Source organism: Passer montanus, unplaced genomic scaffold, assembly GCF_014805655.1.
Source record: "Passer montanus isolate IOZ18808 unplaced genomic scaffold, ASM1480565v1 scaffold3, whole genome shotgun sequence".
In the NCBI taxonomy this organism is placed as follows: domain Eukaryota; kingdom Metazoa; phylum Chordata; class Aves; order Passeriformes; family Passeridae; genus Passer; species Passer montanus.
Window position 1 is genome coordinate 21,404,791 of NW_024367707.1, and position 22,564 is coordinate 21,427,354.

Here is a 22,564-nt window from a genome sequence, read left to right on the forward strand (position 1 = left end):
CCTGAGCGCCGCACCCCGCCCGCGCCGCGGGCTCGCCTCGCCTTTGGCCCCGCGGCCGCGGGCGGGACCTGGGCGCAGGTAGCGGGGCCCGGGGAGGAGCGGGCAGGCCCGCGGGCAGCTCCCGGCAGCTCCCCGGCTCGGATGGGTCCGCGCCGCCCGACTCCGCCGCTGCCCGCCGCCGGCACCGCTGTGCAGCCGCCCCGCGCCGCCGAGGGCCGCGCCGGCACGCACGGGCTGCAGGTGAGTGAGGCACAGCGGGAGCTGCCCTCAGCCGCTCCCTCGGGCCAAGCGCTGCCGTCGGGGCAGGCCGGGCGGCGGGCAGGGCTTCGCTGCCTTCCCCGCGCCCTGTCCGCAGGCTGTTCGTCTGCCAGCACAGCGCGGGAGACGCTTAACCTGGAGCAGAGCAGGTTTCATGTGGAGGCCACGCGTACCTGCGGGACGCCGGTTTCCGCGTACACAAGCGGCTCCGTGGCGGCCGGCGGGCCGGGTTTCTCGAAGGTGTGAGTTGGATGGAGGTGAACGGGCTCGTGCTCCACCAGCCCGGCTCCCCGCTGGAAGGCCCAGCTCAGCAGGCAGTGTTTTCTCACCCTGAAAGGCTGTGGCTTTCCTCTCCCATTCCTCAGCTGTCTCTCAAAATGCTGACTGATCCTCTACCCTGAAGTTAGCCATAAATTGTGTGACTTTTTCCTCTTTAATATATTTTCAGACGTGAGACCTGAAATAGCACAAATGCATTGTTTTCATTATTATGCTAGCTTCTGTTGACAAATTTTACTATCCATACTATATTTAGTGCATTGAATTTTATTTGCCACTGTTGTATCTTAGGTTACTGTATAGGAATCTCTTCAATTCAAAACCTTTTAAGAGCACAATGAAATTTTAGTTGTGAGAACATCACCTTGCCAGTTTTTCCATACAAGTAGCTGAAAACCACCCGATATATAGAGAGAACTTTATAGGAACATCCCAACAATATAAAAACTAATCGTTTGCATATTTTCACACTAGTTAAAACCGCAATTTTTTCACTATAGCTTCTAAAATTGTATTTAAATTGGATAAAGTAATGCATGTCTTACGCTTTATATGCATATAAATATACCAAAGCAATGTTAGTATCAGCTAGAAGCATGCAGTGGACTGTACATTCCATCCTTTGTCTGGAAGTAAATTGTTATTCCAGGTAGACACACAAGATCTTCCAGAAGCTTTTCCTGTTCTCTTATTTTGCCATTATATATCTTAGGTACCGTAACTATCTCCCATAAATCTTTCTTTGGTTGGACATCATGTTCTCTACTCAGTACTGTACATTCTCCTGTATTTGTCATCATTAAGAAGTTCATTTGCTTTACCACTCACAGATCATTATCTTCCAAAAATAGCAACTATGCATGAAAGCCTGTTTGGTGCTGATACAAAGCTGTACATCATTTTTTGCATCAGACTAATTTCTCAGTCTTTGTATCACCATGCCAATAAACACTGGGGCAACAGTCCTTTTCCATGCAACATGATATGGATTGTTTTTATGTAAATTTTAAGTGGAACTGAGCTCTCATCAGCAGTTTCTACAGGGCAAAGATTAGATTACAGAAGGAAAAAAAATGTAACTTTATTACTGGCACTTGCCTTGTAGCTCTTTAATCATTGAAAGAAGGCGTTTTCAGGGTAGGAGTTGGCTTATCATTAAAGGAAAGGGAGCAGGTGCATTTAGGCTTATCCAGTGAGGAGGCAGGAACTGTCTGTGGTTGTTTATAGTGATGGGTAATTAGTTTGTCTATGTACGGACGTCAGAGTTTAGAGAAACTAGAAGGTCATGTTTCTTTGCTTTCACAGAGACCTTGTGAACTTAAATTCTGCTGTGTTTTTAATTAAAAAATGTTTTATTTAGCATGTGCTTCTGGGTGTATAGGGTCTAATTCTTCTCTTGGAAAAAAACCAGCTAGCCTGGCAGTGTTGCTTCTAAGGCAGTGGATGGGAATACGAGTGTGTGCTGCCTGCCATTGAGCTCTGCAGAGGAAAGGGTTCTGCTCCCTCTCAGCCTGTGGTGGTGCTGACAGCCTCTGCTCTCCTCTCTGTTGTGCAGGACATTAACAGCTGTACAGCACTTGGCTGGTAGCCTCAGAGTTTATAGTCATGAAAAAAGAGTGGCAAAAAGGAGGAAAAAAACTCCTAAATAACAAGGACCGGCATTGGAGTGTTACTGAGGAACTGCAAATAGAACTGAATTATGGAAATGTCTCAGGCAATATTTATGGCAGTAGCAAAGCCACATTTCAGATTCACCAGGACAAAAGTGAAATCATAAATGTCTATTGATACATAGACAAGTTGTCCCTGTTTTGTGTGAAGGTTTAATAAATGGTCATTGCCTCACAGCCTATCTGTTCCACTCTCGATTTCAGACCAGCACAACTGGTCTTTGACTGGAGAGTATAACCAACACACACTGCAGGTAGGGACCTGCAGAGCACTCACTGTGCAGAAAGTGAAGGTGACTGTGCAGTCTGTTGTTACTAGTGTCACAGATCTCTTGTCCAGTGCCCTGCACTGCTGGAATCCATCAGATCTCTTCTTCTCTGCAGTCTTGCTTCATAACAGCAAGCTCAGGCACTGGCCCATTAAATGTACCCAGCAATGCACAGTTTCTTTATCTTTTTGTTACAGAAGCCTAGAAGTGCCTTTCTGCAACTGTAGGTGCTGATGAAATGATTATGGCTAGTTTGTTGAAGTCCAAAATATTACAGGACATCCACTTGAACATGGAAGTTCCAAATTCTTTGTTGGAAGGCAATGGCATGAAAGCTGTACGTGTCAGGATTGTAAGATGCTCTTAGAAAAAGCTGCTTCATTTCTCAGCTGTGCATATAGTGGAAGAGAGTTAACAATCACAAGAGAGATGGAAGTTCAGTCATAAAATGCAATTTATCCAAGGTATTAAATATACAGTCTTCTCTTGCTGCAAGATTTATGGTTCTGTATTATTAAAGTAAGAGTCTCTGCAAAAAGGTCAGGAAAGGAGACCATTTACCTGCCCATTTTACTGCAGTGAAACATCCATTCATGGATGTTGTCACTTAAGGAAGATGGTTTTATCTGTACCAAAGCATTTCTGTGCATTGCTGCTCATCCTCAAGTCAGCAGAACTCCCTCAGAATTATTTGGGTCCTCTCAGTTTGTTTTTGAACTGGTCAATTCTTGCACAAATCCCTTCCCAGTGCCTTCTCAGTGTACTGCAGCCTCTCTCCTTCAACACTACACATGAAGAGGGTTAAGCTAAGACAGGCTCATTAATTCTCTCTCATCTCATAAAATCATTAATGGAAAGATCTTCCTGATACAGTATCAAATTTGATGAACTTTTTGGAAGTAGATGCGAATAAAACAGTGCACTATAACAGTGCAATATAAGAGTCTGGCCACATTGAAATACATTTAAAATGGAAAGTTTTGAAATAAAACATAGAAGTAAACAGTGCAATCAGTACAGGAGTTCTGGAGTACTCCGCTTTTTGGTGTCTATGAAGAGTGCACATAGTGGGTTGTAGAATTCTGAGTGTAAAATGCCTACATCTGTTTGATGAGTTATAACAGGATAAAACTAAAAGTCTTGGCAGCTCAAAGCCAAGCAACTGGGTCTGTTGGCCTCTGGGAAAATACAGACAGCAGTCTGGGAGCAGAGTGTAAATGCATTAGTAGATGTTTCTGTGATAACTATCAGCAGTGATACTTCTAGTGAAGCTCAAACTTAAATAATCATTGTCTTAATTTCAAGGGTACCATTTTGCTGTTTTCATAACTCTTGCAAGTCCTATTGCTCCTGATGTCTGTATTCTATACAGCCTCAAAGGGAGTCAACAGAATTCCTCTTGGCAGTGGTGGCTTATCCAGTAGTTGCAGGAATGTAACAGAAAATTGTCTTGGAACACTTTAAACAGCAGATGGTGTATCTGCTTTTGTGCAGCACTTTTGAAATGCACCTTGAGAGCAAATTTCACTGTAGACATTGGTGATGCCTTAAATTATGACAAATTTTGAAATAATCAAGAGGAAGATTAAATCAATGACTCAGAGAAATATGCATCAAAAAAGGTATAAAAGATGAAGTGGGACTTTTTGGCAGTTTATCACCATTGACTCTTCATGACCTTGAATGAGTCTAGTGAAGTGTAGAGTATTTACTTAGGGCAAATGGTTTTTTAGCCAGCCTGTTGATGTTCAAAGACAATGAGATAAAACAGGACGCTGATGTCTTTGGTATTTCTTCCAGTGCACTTTGTTTCTCAGAATTCTCAGGCCCGTGGTTCTCCATGCTCCCAGCTGCTTCAGAGCAGGCTTCAGCAGTCAGCTCCAGGAGTGTGGAAAACCTGCATGTGTATAAGCTGGCACATACATTCAGTGGTGTCCTCTGCCAGCTGGTTCTCTGCTGAAGTTTGTTGCTAAGTTAAGACAGAAGTAGCTTTGAAAAGAGTCCTTCAAGGAAAATTTCTTGACAGCACTTGACAGCACAACTTTTTATTTTATGGAAACACTAAATGATTTTAGAGATAACGTCTGAGTTTACAGGCGAGACACGCCCGAGAGTACACTGTTATAAGTGCTTCAGCTTGCACTGCTAAGATACAGTCCCCATAAACAGTTTGTTTGTTCTGTGGACAAAAATACATAATAGCTCTGCTTTTTTTTCTTTTTCTTATTTATCTTTTTTTTACAGAAAAGGAGTTTATTTTTTAAAAAGTCTATTTATATTTAATGAAATTGTTTAATATTGCATCCCTGAAAAGCTAAAAACTCAGTGTGTTTTGGTTTGGTTGTTTTTATCTGCAGCACATAAAAGTTCTGGGCAATGGAGACAGGTAGCATTTTTACTTCTTTGTATCTTAAAGTGGTGAGTGAGACGGGAAGATGACATACTTCTCATTCTCCATGTCATTCTGCTTTTATCACAACAGCTTTGGCAATTCTGCTATTTAAAGAGGATTAGGATATAACAAAGGAATTGCTTCATCTTCATCTTCTAACTCATTGTCTAATACAATGCAATCAGCTGCCTGTATTTTAGAATTATGGGGTTTGTTTGATTCTTGAGTAGATTTCTTTCCTTCCTAAAATGGAAAATATTCTAGAACTGAACAAAGACGCTATAAATACAATATAATGTGGAACTTAAAGGACTCAGGGCACTGTATGCCATCAAACTTAGTAGCTCTTTTAATCTCACGGTTATGGCATTCTTTCCTTAATACTGGAATCAGTATCACTAAGGTTTTTTCAAGGTACTGGGGGTTGGGCAGATGCAGGAGTTGCATCAGCTGACCATGGAAACAGACAAGAGTTTCCATAGGTACTTGGACAAATTGGAGGTTAAGGAGGGACAGACATATGTCCTTCTATTTCCTTCTAATTCCATTCCGAGAAGAAGAACAAATTGCTAATTTCTGCAGCTTTTGAGTTGGAGTAGTGTTTAGCACATCATCACAGACTGACAGTTTCATAGGTAGGAACACTGTACAAAACGTCCCTATGGCTTAGGTCGTGACTGCTAGGACTACAGGATGGAGAGATTCCAGATCCACAGCACTTTGTGTGTTGCTCTGCAGTGGAAGGCATGTATGTCTGGTGTATTTGAGGTCTGATTTTTATTTAATGATATTAGCTTCAGAAAACCATAGTACAGAAAAGCATCAGGAGAGGAAGGGAATGAATGTCTCTGCTTAGTGTCCCAATCAGAGTACAGAAGTAGAGCATGAATGAAGTATATATGGGAGTATCTGGGGAGAGTTCTCCTTTAGGCCTCAGAGAAACTTCAGATCTGGTTTCCATCATGTCTTCTGCACTGTAGGCTGATTGTGTAGTGTGTTCAGGCGTGCGCTCTGGTGTTTGAAAGGAACCATTCATGCTGGTTTAGTAGATATTCACCTCAGAGTCACCTGTTCTTCTCAGACCTTCTGAAAGCAGTCTCTTAATCAGGAAACATCAGAGTATCCAAAACTGAGGAGATTACTTGGTGGGCTGGAAATCACAGGTGACGGATGACAAAAGCATGTCCCCTCAAACATTTTATTTGATGTTTTCCTTGCTGGGTGGGGTGATGTTGAAAGTTTTAGCAAAAGATCAACGGTGCAATTTTTAGAAATTTAAATACAAATCAAAACTCTGCAGCGGTAGTGTGGTGTTCAGAAAGACTATAGGTGGCAGCATCATAATAAAATAGAGTTTATTTAATGTCATTATTCAAAGAGAAATCAGCCCTTAGTTTCTTTAACAGCATGTCATGAACATATAAGACAGTGTGAAACAAAAAGAGATGAGAACCTGGAGTTTATCATCATTTAAGCAAACAGTTAAAATATGCCAATCAGTTTCTTAATCTGTGTGATGTCATTTTTTGTAAACATGAATGAATATGCAGACTTGCAGAGATCCGTCTCCATATCTTGCATTCAAGCTATTAGTGGTAGCTGAATTTTGCTACACTGGCAGATAATCCAAGCAAGAAGAAGAAAATGCTATTCTCATTAGGACTGTTGTCTCAGGATTTTAAAAAGGAATATTTGAAGAAAAACAAGTTAGTGTATTTCAGTGAAGTGTCCTGAATTTTCCTAGGTGGCTAATGTCTTTGAGACATTGAAGGTGGATGAACTAAAGGTTGATTTTTTTTATGGAGAGGAGTACTCAACAATTTATGAAAATAGAGCCCATTTCAGGTATTTTAGATTTAGCTTCCAAATGTGAATACTTCTAAGTTAACTCTGAAAAAGAAATCTGTTAAAATAAGGAGGACAACATCTTTTACTTTTGTCCTTCTTACTTACCATTAAGGTTTATAGGAACTGTTAATGAGGAGCATTTTCTTGTGCCAATGTGTGCTATAATTTTCTCCTAGTATTGGTTTATAGGAGAAATGAGAATTTTTACCCCTGCAACCCAGGGAGAACTGTCAGACCCATTTGGCAGGGCACAGATTCTCTTTCTTTCTTGTCCTAATGCATTCCCCTCGAATCACTCAGTCCAAAATTATCAAGTGAAGTCATAGGCTGTATCTGGTCCATGGGTTTCTTGTTCCTCAGCAGCCTGCTTTTTAAGATACTATAGAGGTTACTGATCTCAAATATTCAATTAAATATGTACTTCTCTCAACAGTTATTTGATACAAAATCATGGGAGCACAAGTATAGATTTGTTTTTATTTAATCTTGTAGCTAGCTCTTTTTCAAATCTTATTGTGAGATGAAGTATGGTGCAGACTGTAAACTCAGTTTGTTTAATTGCTACTGAACCAACAGGTGAAGAGTGCTATGCTTCTTTATTGGTTTATTTTTTTAAAGTGAGGTGCTAGATGTATGTCAGTGTTTTAAACTGATTGTGCAGATTACAGAGTTCTGGGTAACTTGCATCAGTGAAAGGATGCTGGGGGAAAAAGTCAAGTGTCACTGTGAAAATTATTTGTTCTTTCTAATGACTTAAGGTTCCCTTTTTTTGATTATGTCTACAAAACCTCTTTGACCAAATGACAAACCAGTGTGAATTAAACAATTTAACTATTTCTGCCTGTCTTGTGTCTCACACTACCAGGTAGTGTTGAAATTTACCTGAGCAGCTCCCACAGGACTTCAATTTGTTCGCTCAGAGATAGACATGAAGCAAGGTTGCAAAGCTGAAATATGCAGGTGTTATTTTTTTTTACCCAGCAGAGGGAGGAAAACACTTGCCTGTGCTATTACTCCTTTATTTCTTTCTATATTTAATGGCTGTGAAAGCTTGACCCTCAATAACTATTTGTCTGAAGAGTGGGTGCTCGTGTGGAGTACTTCTGAACTTGTGAGCACTGGGTGTGCCATGTCTCTGGTATACAGATGTGTCTGGGTAGTAGCTGTGTGTCATTTTCACCCTCTTTCCTTGTTCACATACCTTGATTTAAAGGAAAGGAAATTCTGTGAGCAAGGAAGGCAGTAGTCAGGTACCTTGGACATGCTACAGATCTGAACAGTTTGGGTAGGTGGATAGGGAAGATGCATCTAAATTACTGAACAGTGCAGGAAATGTTCCTGGGTCAGGCTGTCATTGATCTTGGGTTGTTGGAACAGCCCTAGACACACTTGTGGTTGGATAGGCTGGTGATGGTTTGCAACAAGTGGAGTGGATGTAGTCAACCTCTTTTGAAGATCATGAGAGTTTAGCAGTCTGGTTGCAAGCATTGTCTCCAGTGCCGCAGAGCAGTCCTAAAAGTGTTTCACTTACAAGAGCAGATGCAGCCCGAGGCAGAGGCTCCTGGATATGGCCTAGGCTGCATCAAGCACATCAAGCAAAGTGGTTTTGTCCTTACCTGGCAGGTGTCAGTAGGTGAGCATTTAGGTATATTGAAGGGGAGGGAAAATTCCGTCTTCTGTTTTGATGATTTTTTTAAGCACAGTTCTATTTTCTGTGCTAGTCTGTGGACTTTTTATAGCATGGTTGAATGATTTGTATTTGATCCCACAGCTAGAGAGAGCACTTCCAGTCTGTAGGGCAAAGGAGGTCATTTATGTGTTGCTGTGAAAGGCTGTGGGAGCAAATGCCAATTTTCTCACAGGCACAGCTCACACTTCTCTTTACACTTCAGGGATGGAGGTAAGGTCAGTGGGCAGCAGGGTGCCGACAAGAGTAGGAGTTCACTGGAACAAATGAATGTTCACCCACCTAACACTTATTTCTGTCTCTTCTTTTGCCATAAGGTTATAGCCCCTAACTCAAAGATGGTCTAGTACAACACTGTTCCAACAGCTGCTGTAAGCAGAAGATATTCTGGGTATAATCAAACTCTGTACACTGATGACTGATCACACAAATGTGATAAATTCTTATGACAGGATCTGTGGCTTTGAGGTTCATTGTAGAAGCCAGATTGTGCCTTATTTGCTGTTAAGGCTTAATAGAATTGCCCATTGATTTCTCTGCAGCCACGTCCCCCAAGGGATTTATTCATTCAGGGATTAAAATTGTTCCACGGTTGTCTGATTTGTTTAAAGCTCATGCATTTCTCTTAATTGGAGACAGTGACCTCAAAAATAGCCAAAACCTTCCATTATCCTTATGTGGAAGAGAAAGGTGTACCAAAGAAAAGTCATCTTCTAATTAATGAAGGCTCCTACATTTCTACTTTTGTACCTTCTTACTTCTGCTTGCTTTAGTCAAAAATGACTTGAGATATCTGTCTTATGAATTTGTTTGGAGTGGAAGGAAGCCAAGAATTATTTTAACAAATGTTTTAGTTTGACACTGAGTATGGAGGCTTAGTTTGCCAAGCTGGAAAAGTGAATCACTAGGCAGTTTTTGTGAGGCTTATATAGGGTGTGGGTCATCTTGAATGTCAGTTCCAATCTGTGTTACATATTTGTAGAGGAGCATATATTGTGAATGAATTGACATGTTCTCATAAGTTTCGTGTTTCTCTGAAACAGCAGATTAGTTTTGAGAAACTATGGCACATAGTGCAGCCAGCAGAGAAGCTGAAAGGACTTCAGGAAATCAGCTTCTTCTATGTGCTGCACAAAATTTCTGAGGTGCCTGCAAATGTGTCTGGAGGAGCGTCGTGTTGGGTGCCGTGATAGTGCGAAGGGAACATGTCTGGTAAGCTGGGTGCAGAGTACAGTGAGGAGCACTATGGCTCCTGGGAAGGGTGGACAGGAGCACAGGAGAAGGGAGCCTGTGAGCATGGGGTCCCATGGTTTGATGGGGGCACAGAGCTGTTGTCCTGTCTGTGGCTGAAGAACAGGCTCTCTTGCTTCTTTTGGCAGGTGTGCCCATGTTAATTCTTTCCACAGCTGTGAAAGAAATAAACAAAGGCCACCTGAAAGTCGATCTGCTGTGCTTCCACTTTTGCATGGGCATTTGTGATCACAGTGTAGCGTGTATGAAAAGGCATATGTGGGCAAGAGAGTATGAGGATCTGCTGCAAGGTCAGAAGTGGCTTGTGTTCCTGGATTCACTTGAGACATGAGGCTGTCAAAACTTAGGTCAAAACCAGGCTTTTAGCTAATGTTTAGCTAATCTGATGATGAAGCCAGATCTAATCCTGGTAATTAAAAACAAAACCCCAAACAAACCTTGATTCCATGGATGAAGTAGAATTCATTGAAGAGGAGGGAGGCTTCTCTGAGCATCACTCCCTACTTTGTTCTGCCACCAGTGAGGTGGTGCTCTATCATTAGCCCTTTTTAAGATTTTTTTTTTCAATAACTATTCTTGCTTTCCCTTGGACTTTCTGCAGACTTTACTACTGTTTTTCCTGCAGTTTCTCCTTCCTTGCTTTCTTCTGTTGCACAGAAACATCTCTGCCATACAAATAGCTGCATTTGTGATAGCAATCTCAAGGAACACCTCTCTGCCCCACAACATCAGTTGCTCCTTTGGACTTGCCATGCATCTATAGATGATGGTTCTGTTGCTTTCATTATGTCTTTGGATAAGGAAGCTCTGTTGCATTTTACTCTTGCTTTGAATTGTTTCAGTAATGCTTAAACCAGTCGCAACAAGGGGTTATTAACTTGAAATATAACAGCGGAAGATGATAGGAGGAAAAGAAGTGTATTTCTTTTCTAGAAGCAAGTTGAAATCATGGGTTTGTAATAATATACCACTGCATATCTGATAATCCAGGGTCCCCAAGTGGGCTTCAACCCTTGAACAGGCAAAGTTTTATGACACTGAAGGTTAGTCTATTGCAGAAATACCTGAGCTGAGTAAACAGTCTGACTCCTCTGACATTTGCATTGAGTCTGGACTATATAGAAGGATAATAGTAGCTGGCCTGCTGTTTTGACAAAATTATGCTCTTTAAACTGGTTACCAATACTTGTGTAACTCAACACTGTTAGCACAAGCATATGAATGTTTTTATTTGGACTCTGATGGAGTGCTTTAAGAAAAGTGCTGTCTGCTCTAGAGTAAAGAGGTTGTTTCCATGACCTTTCTCACAGTGAGAGGATGTTCTTAGCAATAGCCAATCCTGTGAGTCTGATATGAAATGATTCTGTGAGCAGAGAGCACAGTAAGAAAACACAAGTTTTCTTGAAACACTCTCTTCAGCTCTTGCAATGAGTCTGGTGTAGCAAGTTTCTAGTCAAAGCAAAATACTGACAATTAGACTAAAATCAGATGCTGTAGTTTTTACTTACATTGCTTCAGCATTCTGGTTTAGTAACCAGCTCAGCTGCTTTGCTGTCTTATTCTGAATGGAAGTCACAAGCTGTAGCTCAGTCACAACGAGATAAGAGGACTGTGTGTGCAGATAGGTACATCTCTCCCAGGTACTTTGGATCTGTGGATGATGGTGTGGGAATCTCTAGCAAGGACTTCTTGGTTCCACCTCCACAAAACAAACTTGCAAATTCTGCTGAAAAGTATTTCATTGTTTTTTCAACTACATCTGCTCCTACACAGCACTGCATTTGTCAGCTGTATTTCCATAATATAAAGTCTCATTTCCTCCTAGCTTTTTGTATCTGACTAGTTGTTATTTTAATAGCCTCTATTTCTGAAGCATAGGGCAAAATAAAATTGACCAATCTAGTTTTATTCATTGTATTTATAAGTGATTACACCATTTTGTTTTCTCAGTCCACTCTTCAGTATGGAATGTGGCTGGAATTTACGATAGCACTGAGCATCATCCTAACTGTTTATTTGGCTGATGGAATTACACTGAAGCTGAGTGCTTGTACTAGCTGAGTGCAAGGGCCTACTGTGATGTTATTAAAACTTTTTACTCCACAACAGTCTGTACAGATTGTAGTGATCTGGAGACAATATCTGCTTTAAAAGGTTAGGGTAAGGAAGCAAAAGCCATTTGCTAGTGAAGGTAAGAGTGCTACTGTGATAGGAGCATGCAAATGATCTACTTACATGAGAAGGTCTGTTATCAAAATGATCTTCAACTCTTAGCTAGTCTATGTGATGTTTCTTATTACTCAGCCACTTTGCTTAGGAACAGGAGATTGCCACATACAGGGTGACACCACTTCAGTTTTTAAATGGCTTAATTAATTATATTGGATGTGTAATGCCTGATAAGATGCTGTTTATTACACTAGAACGCCCTGGCGATTTTGTGCAGACTGCTTGTAAAGAGCATTATTTACTTTGCTGAGTCAAAGCACAAGGCTGAGTGTGTCAGAACCAAAGTTCACTGTAGAGCTGTAACCTGCCTCTTGTTTGTGGGGTGGACTCCAATTACACCATCACAAGTTATTCATCCTTTTGTCCCCTCACCACCTGCCAGAGTTGTGAGTGACTGAATATAATGAAGGAAATTAATACAAGCATTACTGTTATCTCTAATAAAATATAACTGGCTTACAGTGAAAACCTGAAGGGAAGTTAATCAAGAAATAAAGACATTGTGTGCTGCATAAATCAATGTTGATTTCATGTAGCTGTAAAAATGAAGATGTAAATTGTTTACATGCAACTGTCAATTCTAAGAATTTAGAATTAAAAACAAACTAAACTAGAAAATTACTTTTTTCCAGGCTTACATGTCATTGGAAGAAATAAAAGATACTTAAGTCCCATTTTCTTAAAGGCATTGTAGAATTTTACATCTTATTCTAGATTAGGAAAGTAGTTTGCTCTGCTGTGTAATTATCAAATCAAATACAATATTTAGTAACTAGATCACACCCAACATATTTTAAAACAGATTATTTAAAAACATACCATGTAGTTAGTATAGCTTGGAAACAGAAGATATATTTAAAAAGAAGAAGGAACTTTTCTGCTTCTGTTTGGATGTTCAGATGACTTTCTGGGTATGTAAGGGCTTTGTTTTCTTCAATTTTCTTTCTATTTCCCCTTTCTTTTTGATATCAGTCTTTCTTGCCTCTAGTAAAACCCAAGAAAAACCTGGACATGAAATAAGCTGGAGAATTGGACTCACATATCTAAAACTAAAAATTGTAGCAGGGGCAGAAGAATAAGAAAAGGAGATTATTAAAAGAAACTGTATTTGTAGAATTTTTTCATCCTTTTGCTTCAGAGGTTATGAACAGCAGCATGGAAAAGGGTGCCTATTTTTTCTCATCTGTCTGATTTCTGCCTGGCAGCTCTGCATGCAGGCACCCAGAATCCAGCCCAGGTGGGCTCAGCTCAGTGCTGGTGGTAGTACTGCCCTCCTGCTCCAATTATGGCTGTAAGGAAATGGAGATAGATGGCAGTTCTGTGAGTGTTGTTTGACGAACACAGAGCAGTTGGGAACTCAAGTGGTTGCCCTTTGAATCATTTGAATCACGGTACATGTGTGAGGACACTGGTATCACTCTGTGTTGCATGGAGTTTTGGCTTTTCAATTCTTATGAAATTGCAAATCATTTGAATCATGGTACATGTGTGAGGACACTGGTATCACTCTGTGTTGCTGAGGAGTTTTGGCTTTTTAATTCTTATGAAATTGCGTATAGTTCCTCTGGACATTGTCCTTCGCTAGAAATAGAATTTTTATGACTAGTCATGAAACAGTAAGAATTGTAAAACCCAGCCTAGAGCTGATGCAGTTGTGTCATCATAAATGTATTCAGAGTGTAATCATACACACAGAGGGAAATGAGCTACACTGGTACTTGGCAGTGCTAGATTAGCAGTTGGACTTGATGACCTCTAAGATGTTTTCCAGCCTGAATGGTTCTATGATTGGTGCCTAAATAGTGTATACTGAGATCTGCATAGAAGGCCATTGTTTCTTTCTGTAGTCTTCACATCCCAACCAGCCAATGTATGTATTGGGTACTGTACTGGATTATGTATATTATAATGGGTTGTTTGAATGGCCACTGGGTGTGTTTGCGTCAGCTTCAGCCTAGATGGAACAAGACCTGTGAACGTGCAGAGACATGGGCTGCAGTGCAGGCTAGACAAGCCCTCTGAGGACTGAAGATGCCATGCTACTCTCTTGCCCTTGTTGCTCTTATAATGCGGAGGTGGACATGTCCCCAGCCTAAATAATATCACTAGATGGTGTGAGCTTTTAGCCCTCAAAGGGGAAAAGAATTCTTTGTTCCCCATCTCACAGCTCCTTTTCTCAGGAGATCCTCTCTTAGTTACCATGGATATGTAAACTGGTGGTACAGTCTTCCTATCCTTTATTCATACACCTACTAACATCTGCACCAGTGCAGCTTTCAAATATAGGCCTGGCTTGTGCTGGATCTGGCTAAATCTGGAGCTGTTTTACACATTTCTTTGACACATTGGTTTTGGCTGGTCTTTCTACCTTTTTGAGCAGATGCAATATTTCATAACTTGTCACTGAATTTTTATCCTTCCATTCATGATGGTGACAACCAGAAATCTGATTGTGAACCACCAATGTGAAGCATATACAGCAGCTTGGGAATTTCAAGAAATCTGTTTCTCAGCATCCCTCCCTTGAACATTGGGTGGTGTATGAAGTATGAGGTTACATGGAGAGCTGGAGCAGGTGGGTCAATTCCATACAGTTCAGCAGCAAAGGAATTTGCGTTGCAAAAGAATTTATACATCTTATTCTTCAGTGGCACTCGAGCTTAATTGTGCTTGATTTGACACTAACTGGCTAATTAAGGAATCTTTCTTTAGGCTTCAATGGACATTGGATCAGAGCTGCTGAGACCAAAGGCACTGAACAACCAGGTTAGGTTTATTACCTTCATAACTCAGGTAGGAAGCTCTGGAAAATTAGGACCAGCTCTGTAGTATCAGCATTTATCTAAATATTAAGAGATAAAGACACTGCAAACATCACACTGTTCCCACTTACTTGACCATGTAATGCATGGAGAAAGTGGAGAGTAGACAGGCTGCTGGATGGCAGCTGAGCCATCAAAACCACAGGGGAAACAGAAAAAGACAAGTGTATTTTCAAATTTAAATATACACAGAAGCATTGAAGTAGGAGTTCTCAAGCTTTTGTTCGCTTACACTGTTTGGATAAGCTGTTGGTCTTTTGTGGCATTAAGATATGAAATACAGTTAATATTTTTTCATGACATTTTTTGTGTCTTTACCTATAAAAGAAAGCCACAATAGTAATGAGAAGATTAGCAAATGTGTTTGTTAAGAGTGTTGCTGTGGCTGTGATTTTTCCAGAGCCATGTGAGATCTTCTCAAGTATGAATAGCATCAAGGTTTTTACTGCTCTTATTATTTAATTGTATTCTTACAGTATTCAAAGGACTCAACTAGCACAAGAAGCTATTGTGCTTGGAACTGTGCAAACACTGGAGACAGAATAGTCTCTAAAATATTCTGAGTTTAATGCAAAAAGACGAGTAAAACATGCACATTCAGGCAACTCTGTAATACCTTGCTGTTAGGCATTTAGGTGGGGTCATAACAAGACTTTTTGGCACCTTTCCCTTTCTCCTCCTCTTATGCAGCTTCAGTCCTCCTCCTGACACCCTTCCCAGCCAGCTGCTATTGCAGTTTTGCAAGCCATTGTTCTGGCACTGCCCCTGTAGTGCAGCCCAGGCTGGGCACCCTGCAGGGTGCAGGCATGGTCCCATATCCACATCAGTTATTTCACAAAAGTCCTCATACATTTTCACTGAAAAGAGCAGAGCTGAAGACTCTGGAAAATTATTTTAAGGTTTCAAGTCAAGTTTTTTCCCACACAGCATTTGTTTCTTTTGGAAGTCCACATGCAATTCTCTGCACCTAACTGCTGCACAGCTTGATGTCTTTGTACAAGAACATGCACTGCCAGATGCTGGGGCTGCAAATCCTGTGTTGAAATAACTGCAACGCTGACCACTTTCCATCATTGAACACGGTTCACAGTTCTTCTTGGTACCTGTCTTTCACTCTGGCTTTGTACTTTGTCCCCTCTTAGAAACTTTGCTCCTATGCTAATGGCTCTCAAAGGGACAAGGAGAAAATTCCTCTTGGTGGAGCAAGGCCTTACCCAGACCTGCCAGTCTGCCTGCCATACTATTTTGGATGCCAAGTTGACAGCAAGAATGAATTTATGCCATGAGATTGAAAAGGAAGTGTATCATTCAGCTGTTTGAACCAGCAGATGGCAAATGTAAAGGGAAAAAAAATCGATCTAAGAGCCAATTCAGAGAACAGACATTAAATAAAGCCATCTGGCAAACATATGAAGGGAAAGAAGATAATGAGACCAAGTTCTGCTTTAAATATCTGCTCACATTTAGAGGAAGTTGGTGGGAACTCATACCATGGGAGAGCAGGCTTTGAGCCTATAAGGAGTCCTGTGTAGTATCAAAGCCTGTGGCAGTGTTGAGGACTTATAAGGACCCTAAACTATCAAGCAGGCAGAGCCTAAGCAGCAGCATCCCTGCCTGTGTGAGGTCCTGGTGATACTCCACACAAAACAGAGCTGCTTGATCCCCCATGATGGGATTGAAAAGACCACACCTAGGAACCACGTTTGTAGAAAAAGACTAGAAAGATAAGCATGAAAGTAAGCAAAGAGGGTGATCTAATGTAAGTTGTGGATGCCCCATCCCTGGAGGTGTTCAAGGCCAGGTCGGATGGGGCTTTGAGCAGTCTGGTCTAGTGGAAGGTGCCCCTGCCCATGGCAGGGGGCTTGGAACTAGATGATCTTTAGAGTCCCTTCCAACCCAAATCATTCTATGATTCTATGATATCACAAATTCTGAAAGACATTGATAAATCTATTTTTATGCCAATGCCATGGCATTTTGTTACTTTGCCCTGCTACATTAATTCCTGGAGAAGAAAAATATGTGTGGCTTTGCACTTAGGCTTTTACGTAAAATTTCAAAAGAGAAACATTGTCCATTGAAAAGGGAATTGGTATCTTACATAAGTGCCCAGCCTTTATTTTGGACACTTGCTCTCAGGGAATGTGATTTCAGAGCTCAGAAGTCTAGCAGATGTTATTACTATTTCTGTTTTACAGGTCAGTGCGTTTGGTTTTTATGCTCTGAGAAATGCCTACAGCTGCTAGCCTGTCTTTTGTGTTATAAAAATAAGTCAATTCGGTATCATATTCTTAATTTATACATAATTTTTTCTTTTTCTGGTAGAATGGGGATACTGTTGAACATTGCAAAAACATCTAGTAACCAACAGTTTTGTTAGCAGACTGTGTCATCTTATTTTCATGAAGGGCAACAGTGGATAATTGTGCAGTGAATTTTGTTCTTGATATCCAGGCCTGTGGCATTAAACAGAACAAATAATCCCACCACTTAGCTGCAATAAAAGGAAAATATTTCAGTATTGTAACATAAGTTTTTAATGCCTCTGTTGACAATAAGGTTCACATGAATGATGATGTAGTAGCAGTATTTTGTGCATTAACTGTTGTTTTTGGACATTTACATGGGAAAAAGTTGCCAAGTCTCACAGAACAAAATTTTCAAATATCTATTTTCTTTCCGTTTCATCTGTGTTGTTACTGATTAGTTGTTGTATCTGAGAAAGTTTTCTTTAGTTCCCTCAGTGTCTAATAGCCAGTCTAACAAAAAGGCAGTATTTCTGTCCCTCTGCTCAGATGAATAATTCATTGCACTGCATTTTCTTGTGTCAAATAAATTTCAACTCTTGCTTTTGTAAAGAAGGTTTACGAGAGGTCCTGGGCACACAGAAATTAATTTGCTGCCTTCAGGCACATCATTATCTTTGCTGAGAGGGAAGTAACAGTTTATTTCTGTTAAATTTTGGTTAAAGAATTTACTATGCTGAGCGTTAGAGGGACGGTATCCTTTAATTGAAGTTGGAGTTTGGCAGGTTTTTTCAGTGCTGTTCTGTTGCTATTCTCCCTGGCTCAGTCGAACAATGGGCTGGAGAGATGCTGGCAGTGTTGCTTGGTTACAATTCATCAGCGTGAATCAGTGCTTCACACAGCTCCTTCTGCGGCTGAGCAACCCGGAGACTCCTCGGCACTGTGTCCCTGATGGGAGCGGAGATGTGAGCAGATTAGGGACCATCTCAATTACTGTAATACTACACCTTTGCAGAGGGATTTGGACAGCTATGTTTGACTTTCAGTGGTTAAAGTCAGGCAATTGGGAGCTATCTTACATGGCTTTACAAGTATATAGCCAAGTAAGGTGAATTTTTAACAGTGTGTTTTGTTGCAAGGTGTGTTTGACAAGTTTGACACTTTGGCATCCTTCTGTATTCATCAGGAAGATTAGATCCTACATTAAATATGTTCCTCTGGAATAGACACACCATTTGCTGAAGCCTGCCTGCAGGCAAAGTTAAACATGTAAGAGGAACTGCTACCTTCCTCTTATTGCATTTGACCAAATCTTAAGCTGGCATAAAATGAAGCTGGTGGAGTTATGCCAATTTAGACAATAGGAAGATGTGACAGGTTATTTTTAACACTATGGACTGAATTTTCTCTACCCCACTTAAATCCGTTTTACTACTTACCTGTTGTTGCTGTTTGAGACATGACTGGAGGAAATGTTAAAAAAGTGGAGAGGTGTTCAGTTTGTTCTTTTCATGGAATCAGCATTTCCAACAGCATTGTTTCCATCTCTGTCTTTTTTCTAATTTTTACATGAATCCTGAAATTATTTCCTTCTTCCTCTCTCTGTTGGGCTCAGCAGTTCTCCATTTCTTCTCAAATCTACTATGCTTGTGTCTTTTTATTTCCCTTTGCCTTTATTAAGGGCCTCACTAGTAAATGTTTATATTTGCCAACCTTTCATCTTGCCAAGCTTTCTGTATTTTCTCTAATATCTGCTATTTAATGCAGCTTGTTGCATGGCTAAACATTTGGACCTTTTGGAAGAATCTGTAGGAAAAGATGCACTGAAGTGCCATGCACTTCACTTGGTTTGCAAAAGCTGAATCTGTAGTAAAAAAAATAGTCTAGAGCTATCTAAAACACAAATATTTCTATGAGTAGATTCTCTGCACTGTTTTGCCTGCTGGTGATGGTATCTGTAAGATGCCTTTCATCAGAAGATTGTTTCAGAGTATCTGCACTGCTTAAAAATCAGATGCATTGCACAGAGCTGTGATTTGTGCTGTGTTGTTACATGATCAGTTTTTCTTTAGCAGCAGGTGAATATATATTTAATATATTAAATTTTCAGTATGTTTCCTCCAAATGTCTATTGGTTATCTACAGGGATTTTTATATTTTGAGTCTATTTAAAACATGGATTAATTTAACCCTGCTGAATTCAGACTGTGGCATTCGTAACTATTATGTCTGGAAATTTAAGTGCTTATGGGATAGGACTTAACTCTGACCTCTTCCGGTTTCTGCAATAAAATGAGAAAGGGAAATGAATGAAAGAACTATAATTTTCCTATCAATATGATGAGCTTTGGCTCCTGTTCAGGAAGGTACTTGAAGCACCATAATACTAATCTAGTTTTGGGCAGTTGTATTTGCTGCAGGGATAGACTGATTCCTTCGATAAAGAGAGACATTTTTGGGGAGGGAGAGATCTGAAGCATAGCTGAGAGACTGCTTCCTGACCTCAGGCCTGTGCTGAACACAGATTTATCAGGCCACTGAGCCTGGCTACAGTGAAAGGAGAGCTTTTTTGGGGATACACGGCATGAATTAGGAGTGAGTATTAGGTGTGCCAATGCACAGCTGAGTGTTCTGCAAAGATGCTTGCCTTTCCCTTCCATTAAAGCATTGCTTTGTTTCTACCAGCTAGAAGGCTATTGTGGAGTGATTCCTTTTAAGATTGTAGCTGGACTTCTCTAGACGTGACAGGCCAGTTCTGCTGTCCCTGAGACCCTTCTTTAGCAGAACAGTTGCCTGTGTCGTGGTTGGGTGGTAGGTACACCCACTGCAAACTTGTGCAGAGATATGGAAGCAGAGCTATGGAAGCTATTGCCCTGGCTGAGCTGGAGTCCTCACAGATATTCCTGTCTGGGACTGGCAGAATCTGCTTGAGCAATGAGGGAGCTGCTCACGTGTGAGAATGTGCTCAGATGGGATGGGGAAGCAGCCGGCTGGAATGAAAGGACTTGTTTCTGCACGGATACCCCTCAGCCCTCCCAGCCTCATGGGCCCCTCCAGCCTGTGGGAGCCTCGCCATACGTGGTGTGCACGGCGCTGCTTTCATGCCATTTTTGCCAAGATGTTCCTTGGAGCCAGTAGAAAGCAAACAGGCATCTTTTCCAGATAATTGGGTCTTTGACATTCGTGTTATGCTGTGTATGCAGAGGCATTATTTCCTTTTGCTATACAAGGATGATAGGGCTGGGTATACCCCATCCAAGGGACTCAGAGGCACTTTAGCTCTTCAGGTCTGGCTCAGCATTTACTTTTCATCTTTTAGAAAATACATCCCGAGGAATTTGCAAGCTAAATAGAGTAATTAATACAATGGCATGGCAATAACAAAATATCTACATGGCCAGAAAATGCAGAGTCCTTGTGTCATCATAAACTTCCCTCATTTACTTCCTTTCAGTTTTCTATTTTGAGCTTGGCTTTAGATTATGCTTCATAGTATGGTGTATGGGATAACATTTTTTTGTTTTCATATGCTTAATATTCTCTCGTTGTATTTGTTAATGTTGAGGCTGTGCACATGGTGGGTGGTTTCTTCTGCTTTATTTAATGACCAGATTTGACATAGATCTTATTTTAAGGTTAAAAACTTTCTGGTTTCATTGGCATGAAGAGCAGAAAATGTCACCCTGAAGTTTTGTATGTGTGCTTCCTATTTTCACAACAGGTGCTTTTTAATCATAAAAATATCTCAGCAGCTGTCCCTTTGTCCTGGGTGCTAAGCAGTGGCCTTTACAAAGCCAGGAGTAACTTTTGGCACGGCCCTCCCTTTCCAGGAAGGACCCAGCTAAGCTTCCTGAGTAACATCAGCCTCCGCTAAGAATTCAGGTCAGGATCTCCCTGCTTGTTACCTAGCAACTGGGGGATACTGGTGCTTTTTCCTCTGACCGACTCCTTCCGCGTTAGATCCAGGGATCACTTGGGGAAGGATCAGGGCAGGGCTCATAACTCATGCTTCGGGAAGGCAGAGTAGCCCCATGCTGGGTATCTGATGAGATGTAGGATGCACTATCCAAGTCGAACCGAATAGAGACTTTCAGAATTCTCTGCACAAACTTGAAAGTGCCTCTGCTGGTTTTGCTACCACTTAAATGTCTGGCAAGGTGACAGATCCCTTCTGAAACACCAGTAGCCTTTTGTGGTGTGTTGAATCTGACAAACAGGAACCTACGCAGGTAAGCAGCTGAAGAAAGTTCATGTCTGAGGTACTTTAAGGGTTGTTTTCCTACAGGTGAAATGTGCTTTTTGGTTACACAGGTGCACAACATTCAGTTCTGGGATTATTAACCTGCCTTTGTACTTATTAAAGTTTCATTGGATGGTAAGTAAAAAAGTTAAGTAGAAAGATGAACTGTCTTCCTTTGTTGTTTGTGGTGTGTGTTTATATATAATTGTTGAAAACAACCTTTAAACATCTCTAGTTAATTTATTGTAGAACTGGCTAATGAAAAATCTTTTAAGTGTTCAAGAGTTATTGGTTGCCATGCTCTCACTGCAACTCACTGCTGGTAGCATATTTGCAAAATAGAAAGCAGCAAGTCCCTCTGGCTGTGTATTGTTTGCAGAGGCCAGCAATCATTGCCTCTGGTTAGTAACACAATGGGATTTTGTTTCCCTGTGATAGATTTTTGTTTTCCTGTGATAGATTACAAGTAGAAACTCTTTGTCAAATGTAAAAATTAGAGCAATGTGCCATTCTAAGAAAAATACTTTAAAAAAAACCTCTCCCTTGTGTTGTAGCTTCTCTTCTCATCAATAGTAGAGGTGGTGGGAATCAAACCAGAGCATGTTTGTATCTAGTGCTGGTGCAGGGCTGGCATGATAGTTTTCTGAAGGACCACTCCTCACAGAAAATACAGTTTCCATATTTTGAAAAACATGGAAATTAATGTTTCCTGGTGCATACAAGCTGTTTAACTTGCCTTTTTCAGAAGTCTAGAAGTAGTACCTTTCATCTCTTCAGAAATATGAATTGATATAGCTCCAATTAACTTGAGCAAAGACACCCCAAGTGACATCAACCAAAGATCTGGCTGCCCATCTCTGGGACAGGTGCACTGTAAGCATGTTTATATGGTTTTTGCACAGAAGGTTGTAGTGGTGGATTCTGAAAAGGGACATAAAAGACCAGATTATTTTCAGGCAATATATTTTAATTATTTCTAATATGGAGCTGTTTGATTTGAGTGCTGACTCTGAGGCATTCAGAAGCTGATTTCTTCAGAGACACTAAGTGCAGCTTCAATTGATATTTTCCACATTTAGTATTCAGAAAAACAATTCCCAGAGTCTCACATTGCATACCTGATACAGCAGCTGCTTTTTAAGTGTGCATGTCCAATTTGGTATCCCAGACTTTTTGTCTCTATCATACTTCTGGGAGAGCTCATACATTCATTCCTAGAACTTGCAGGGTGTGTGTCCACATAAGAAGAGTGAAAAAATATACACCAGGTCAGTATCTTCATGCAGTTCGTGATGTCCTTTATTACAAAAAGATCTCCCAAGTGTGTAACTTCATACTACTGTCTGATTAGGTGATGTAGGACAGAGTAGGAA

At 40.8% G+C, this 22,564-nt stretch overlaps 1 protein-coding gene across 5 annotated transcripts in view; it reads left to right on the plus strand.

The window, feature by feature from the left end:
* Positions 1-89: 89 nt before the first annotated feature.
* CRACDL (CRACD like) overlaps positions 90-22,564 on the plus strand; it is a 62,650-nt gene continuing 40,175 nt past the window's right edge. For 3 of the 5 annotated variants that reach the window (XM_039714537.1, XM_039714539.1, XM_039714540.1), the window contains exons 1-2: positions 20,966-21,180; positions 21,263-21,326. The gene's annotated coding sequence lies outside the window, so the exon portion shown is untranslated. Of the gene's footprint in view, positions 241-20,965; positions 21,181-21,262; positions 21,327-22,564 lie in introns of those variants that run through there. The other 2 variants (XM_039714541.1, XM_039714538.1) reach the window with 2 other exon arrangements.